This window comes from Thunnus albacares, chromosome 20 (genome assembly GCF_914725855.1).
Source record: "Thunnus albacares chromosome 20, fThuAlb1.1, whole genome shotgun sequence".
Taxonomy (NCBI): Eukaryota; Metazoa; Chordata; class Actinopteri; order Scombriformes; family Scombridae; genus Thunnus; species Thunnus albacares.
This window is the reverse complement of record NC_058125.1, coordinates 11,585,215-11,591,809: the sequence shown is the minus strand read 5'-3', so window position 1 is coordinate 11,591,809 and position 6,595 is coordinate 11,585,215. Positions and strand designations below refer to the sequence as shown.

At 43.3% G+C, this 6,595-nt stretch overlaps 1 protein-coding gene across 2 annotated transcripts in view; it reads left to right on the top strand.

Moving 5' to 3' along the window:
- Positions 1-427: 427 nt before the first annotated feature.
- The window catches only part of ntn2 (netrin 2), a 46,536-nt gene continuing 40,368 nt past the window's right edge, over positions 428-6,595 (top strand). The window contains exon 1 of one of the 2 annotated variants that reach the window (XM_044338305.1): positions 428-913. The gene's annotated coding sequence lies outside the window, so the exon portion shown is untranslated. Of the gene's footprint in view, positions 914-3,585; positions 3,890-6,595 lie in introns of those variants that run through there. The other variant, XM_044338306.1, reaches the window with a different exon arrangement.

The window sequence follows — 6,595 nt, the reverse complement described above, 5'->3', positions numbered from 1 at the left end:
GCAGGTGCACTGACAGTGTGGAAATGTTTTTATAGTTGTTTTAATGTTTTAGAAGCTACTAAAGGAGACACTTAAGAGAAAAATCTTGTTTCAAGAGGATAAAGTGAATTTTGACATCAGTAGGACTGTGTGATCTCTTCAGTTAGCACCAGTCCTTCACACCTTCACATGCTCATGAAGATTGTTTGTACTTTTGGGTCAAAAAAGGCTCACAGCTTGAACTTTGATCAATATTTGGCCATTGACTCATCAAACACAGGTGTAACTAATCACATCAATTATGGCTGCATTCCATTTAGATGTTTTAGCGCTGGGGCTCTTGTACTGCGCATGCTAATTGGATGCCATTTGTTATTAGGTCAAATAAATAGAACAGGGGTATAATTAATGTTATTAGTTACACCTGTGATTTCCCTGCAATAACAAGTCAAAATGTCTCCTGTGAGGAAGGTTTATGGTCTGAAATCGCTTTAAAAATAACTTTGCCTGATTGTTTCTCGTTATTTTAATGACAACGTCAAGAAATCTGGCACCAAAGAGCGTAAAGTATAATATTTCTACTAAACTGTGTGGGTGGATGCAAGGTCAGTAGTCTGACTGAGGTTTACAAGTACTTCGCCACGAGAGGGCGTCCTTCCCCCACTGAAAACAAGGTAGGGGGTTTCCCTCTGGACAAGGTAAGCATCTCCCCTTGCGCCCAACAGCAGGGGTGCCAAAAAATGAAGCGAGGACAAAGCCGGAGGCTGACATTTTCTCCAGGGTGTCCGCCGCAGGGAACCCAGCGTTGAGAGCCCCGGGCTTTGAACAGACAGACCACTGAGGCTTGTTGTGCAGACAAAATCAGAAGACTGATCCAAGTGCAACAACTCTAAAGGATCGAGGAGCTCCCCGCTTGAATCCCATCTGACAGCGAGTGAGTGTGTTGCCTGTTGTTAGTCTTGCTTTCTTTCATTCTGTCTTTAACGCAGTCTAATCTCTCCCACTTGTAATTGGAGAGATAATCTACCTAGATTAGTGCCTGCCCAGCGGAGCTCCTTTATTTCACAGAAATGCGTCAAAATGGGCCTTGTGCGGGTAAAATCTATGGACATGAACTATACTGTTGTAAATAGATAAAGTGTGTCAACGCTAGAAACAAATCAGTGTGGAGGATATCTTACAGTTTAATATTTCAGTGTGTTGTCCTGTTTCTGAACAAAAGGTTTACTGTAGTTTTTCGATTCCAAAACACTCAGTTGGACTAAATTTTATTGAAAACCTGCTGCTTGTTTCAGTTTCTGTGTTTACTGGCCTGCTCTCTAAAAACAAATCAAAATCCCAGTTTAAACTCAAACTGTGTAATTGAAAACTACAGGACAGCAAATAATAAGAAAATGTCGTCATCCCACACTCGGGGGGGATTTTTTTTTAGAAATAAAGACCAAGGAGCATCAAGGAAAAAAATAAAAAGACAACAGAATAATGAAGATTCATTGTTCAGTTAATTTAGACTCCTGTTAAGCCGATGAAAATGTTATTTTAGGGTTTGATTCACGTGAGAAAATGATCAAGAATGGGAGGAGAAAAAAACGACTTGGAATGAAGGATTGACTTAATTTAGCATGGATAAATAAAAGAGAATAAAGTAATTGGACATGAGGCCAGAGGAGCAAAAGGAGTAATAACAATAAATACAGGCTGATGGCAGATACATAAATGTGTGGAGATGGGAAGTTTCTTTGGGGAAACATTTATCAAGTTTTCACGTCTAAAAAATGTATAAAGTGTAATTCCTTGCATACGGCACAGTGAGTCTTTAGTCGTGCACTTGCTCGTCATTTATCTTGCCTCGACTTTGATTCAAGTTAATTGGTTTTTGGCCAATTTTTGGTGAGGTGATCCGTCGTGTTTGAACCCATTAAGTTTAATTTTCTTCATTAATTAGAAGGCTATTGGCTGCAGGTGTGTTCTGGTGTAGGCTGAGCATGCACGCACACACACACACACATACACACACACACACACACACACGCACGCACACACACACGCACGCACACACACTGGGTTGAGGTTAATTATCCACGGTTTTGAACACATTTAAATGGTCTTTGTTTTAGATGAATGGTTGGAATAAAGGCACAAAAGCGCAGCTCGGTCCCGAGCCGGGCCGAGCCGGGCCGGGCTGTTCCCCCCAGAGGATGGTACAGTAAATACAAGAGGAATGTTGATCAGCTTACAGCGGAGCCAGGAGGTGCTCGGGATTTGATCAGCCGTGATGCTCGAATAATGAGCCGCCAATAGGCAGGCTGCACCTGCAATAACACAGAGAGCAACATGCGTGCTGCTGTCGCCTATAAATTAACAGGGATTTTAAAACGGACGTCCTTGCTGTTCTGCTGGGCTGATTTTACAAATGTAACATGTGTTTCTCTATACACATTAAAAATTAATAGTTCTAGTGCTCGGGGGTGAGATCATTTGAAAGTTTTTAACAGCCAAACTAAATCGCACTCTCAATAACACATCAGTGCCTCGAACATAAGTCACCACTTCTGTTCTTTAATCACTTTGTGATGGTGATAGATGTCAGTATTAATATAATGAATGGGCCTACTACTGTCTACAATTGAAGCAGCTGCAATTCCAAAGTCGCTGTAAACCAGTGATCTCTCCTGTGCGCCTTTACGCACTCTCCCTTAGATCAGCTATATAAATGTGCCCATCATACTGATCATGACCTGCTATGCTCATCGGCTGTTGCGCCTTAAGCACTAGAAGAAGGGTATAAGCCATATGAATGCAGTTAATTAGTTAATGTACTGTCATGACCGAGGGTGCAGGGCCACATTTTCTGTGCCAAAACGAACATCTCTCTCTCTCTCTTTCTCTCTCTCTCTCTCTCTCTCTCTCTCTCTCTACACACGTACAACAGACCATCCTCATGACGCAATGACGGGCCAATGCAGTGATATATTTAATTTAATGCTACTTTTGTTACAATATATGAATAAAACCATCACAAAATCCACATTTTTGGTGCCTTGAAGCGCTGGCGTTCGGTAATAAATCCAACATGTGTTGCACTATTATAAGGATTAATAAGTTATTACAATCTGCATCTGATTCTTGTTTCTGTGGGCCCCGGAGCCCCGCTATACTCTGTTTCAACAGGTTCAACGTTGTGTTCTCATTACGACCTCCATATGGCTGCCTGTGAATACAGCGAGCCATGGGGCATTTAGAGCGAGCAGCACAGTAACAATCAGTCCGTAAAGCGGCGGAGGTATTTGTTGTAAAAGTGAGACCAGTTGTGTTGTTTGAGGAAAAAAAAAAATCTTGAAGCAAGTGGTAGTTTGGTTAAGTGTTTATTTTCGTTTGCGCGTTATTTTGGCTACACAGCTAAATTATACGCATCACCAAATTACAGGTAAAATAAAACTTAAGTTAACAAAACACAGTGGGCTATTGGAATATTTGGATCTCTCTCTCTCTCTCTCTCTCTCTCTCTCTCGCTCGCTCTTGCTCTCTCTCTCTCTCTCTCTCTCTCTCTCTCTCTCTCCCTCTCTCGCGCGCACACATGGTTGGGAAAATCTGGGTTTGATTTTAATGGGGAGTAGCCTACCCCGGGCTCGCTTTACAACCTATGGATGTACTGGACGATTTTCAGTTGGTTTGAGCTCCGGGCGCAGATGAGTGCAGTGGGTCCACCTCCTCTCTGTTGACTATGTCGCATGTGTTTCTCTTGTCCTTTAATATTTTAAAGCAGCGAGTGTGAGAAAGAAGAGACACTTTTGCGTTCGGAGAGGAGCATTTTCTGACGGAAGAGAACCTAAAAGCTAGTTGGTGTGGATCTCTCTGTGGACGCCTTTTAAATTTAAAGACAGCGGCAGTCACGACTTGACACTGCGGGGTAAGTTTATTATGTGCCGTGTCACTGTGCCTGTTTATTTCATATTCAGCGTGTTCGTGTTTATGTGGAGAGCAGATTTCAATTTTACGCACCACTTATTTCCTTAGAAAAGAAATGAGTGACTCACAGTGCTCGCACTGACGGGGTGCCCATTACCTGTCATTTGTTTTAAATGAAGGCAATGACTGTCATTACTTGATTATAGGCTGAGCTCGTGTGACTGTATAAGTGGGTGTTTGGGTCGCTGAATCGCCGGGGCGCGCTGGATCAGAGCGGTGGACACCGCAGACAGGTGTCAGCCTCCTCGGTTTACAACTGGCCCGTGGGTTGCAGCAAAAAAAAGTGAGAAAAACAGCCCGCGCAGAGGATTTAATACGAGGTACAAGAGGTGCGCTATACGGAGTCAGTGAGCTTTAATAGCGAGGTGGACTCAGAGCCAAGAGCGGATGCCAAAGCAAGCAGCGCGCTTCTCGGTTCCCGTCTTCCTCGGCACTGCCCTCGCCAAGTCTCCCAATGCGTTTGTCACTTCTAATATTTTCCCTACTCGCTTTGACGCTGCCGCATTCATATTGAAAAACATTTGTGCGCAAAAAAAATCAGGATGGCATATTTTTGTCTGCTATTAATGAGCCACAATAACTTTCGGAAACAACAACATTCCAAATCCAGACATAAACACGATTCTTTGTTTATTAAAGGTTAAAATCTTACTGAATTCTTTAAAGCAACTCTTGCTTTGAAGAAAAATGTCAAGTCAAGCATCATCAAGTTGCATCTATTCTGTGTTTTTTTTTTTTTTTCGGAGGAATAAAGTGAGGAGAAGCTTGATTTGATACTGAAGCCCATTGTGGGCAAGGTGTGACAGGAAACAATAGCCTGCACAATAATGATGAGCTCCACCCTCCCCAAGCTCATCTAGTCTGCTCTCAAGAAGCAACAAGCCTGGAACTGAAAGCGAGAGTCCCATACAGATTGCTTATCTTATCTGCTTCAATAGACTTAAAGTATGCCCCTATTGCACACTGAAACAGTGTCAGCCACTTGACCTACTTCTCACTCTCACCGCAAATGACTGGAATCAAGTCAAGGAAGAAGGCCTCTGAATCCTCACTGCTCACTGATGTCAGAGAGAATGTTGAGGCATCAAGTGTAAACTCGGGGGGTAATGTTTGAGTTGAAGCGAGGTGCTGCTCATCTGGAGAGCGGCCATCACTTCCCTGTTTTTGCAAATTAATCATCATCATTTAATTGCATCACACCACGCTTCCATCAATAACAGAGCGAGGGGAGGTAGAGCCAGGAGCAGCTGAAGGCACATGATGTGGAAGCTAATCCAAAGCAACATAGTGCAGATTTTATTCACTGCTGCAAGTGTGTGTGTGTGTGTGTGCGTGTGTGTGTGCGTGCGTGCTTGTATGGGGTATTTATGAACCCCAGAGAAAGGCGGGTGGATTGAGATGGAGAAAGCTGCAGTAACATAAGCATATCATTTTCTTTTGCTTTGAAAAGCAGGATTCCTCAGGACTCTTGGCTCCCTCCACCTGAGCAAGTAAAGTCAACACATCCAATATATTTTTCTTTTATGGCTTCAACAGTTTGACATGGCAAAGTAATGCTAGATCTCTCTTTCTGTCAGTCCCTCCTTTTCTGTTTGTTCTGGGTGTAACCACCCGTTCCCTTCTTGAGTCAAGCTTTTGTCATTTTTACCAAAACGACATGAGCCGTTTTTTATTTTTAATAAAATTAGAGCTGCTCAGTCGTGACCACGCTGGTTGATTTTACGCAATCGGAACGATCACCTTTTTATATTACAGCTGTTTGTAACAAGCTTCCACATTTAGCTCTGGCACCTGATCACACATAGCAAAGTTTCCTTGAATGGCAGGTTAATATTGTGGAATTCCATGTGTAGAAAATTCCATGTTCTCCACAAGTTCCATGTTCTTTCCCTCCTGGATCAGTTCCGGCACAAATTTATATTTAGACCAGTAGATGGTTGACTTTTGACTGAGAATGAAGTCAAAAGTGGCAGTATGTTTTCTCTTTGAGTGACAAATTGGGTGTGTGTGTGTGTGTGTGTGTGTGTGTGCGCTTACCTTTCTTGTTGAAATACCTGTCATTCGTCAGCGTGACACCCAAGATGTCTCTCGCTGTGGGAAGAGGATCCAAGGGCAAAGATTCACATGCTTCATCCTGCCACTCCCCGCTCCCTGCTACGCCTGCATGTGTCAGCCACACATTTCCTCCAGATGCAGGGGGATATATATATATGTGTGTGTGTGTGTGTGAGGTCTGCATGCCCACCTAGTACCTATCAGAATCTGACTTGAACGCACTCAGTAGACCTCCTTTGTGTTGATAGCGAACTCTGAGTTGTCAGGCGTGATGGGCTGAAAGCTGATTTCTCCAAAGGAACTGGGTTTATTTGCACTTGTTTACTCACTGACAGTGGATTGGGTGTGTGTTTCCCCTCCCTGTGTATGCTAGCTGCTAGCTCACTTCTACTCATCTCACTGACATAAAGTTGAACAAGCTCTTGGCTTGCATGGTAACATGATAACGTCAGTCAAGCCAAAAGTCAGACATTTAAGTTCTTTCCCCTGTTAACCGGGAGGCTGTTGACCTCTGACCTTTAGGCAAAGATCACCCAGAGCGCTGTAAGATTGTTGTTGCAGGAGAGAGGAGAGAGCGGAGGTGGAGATGGGA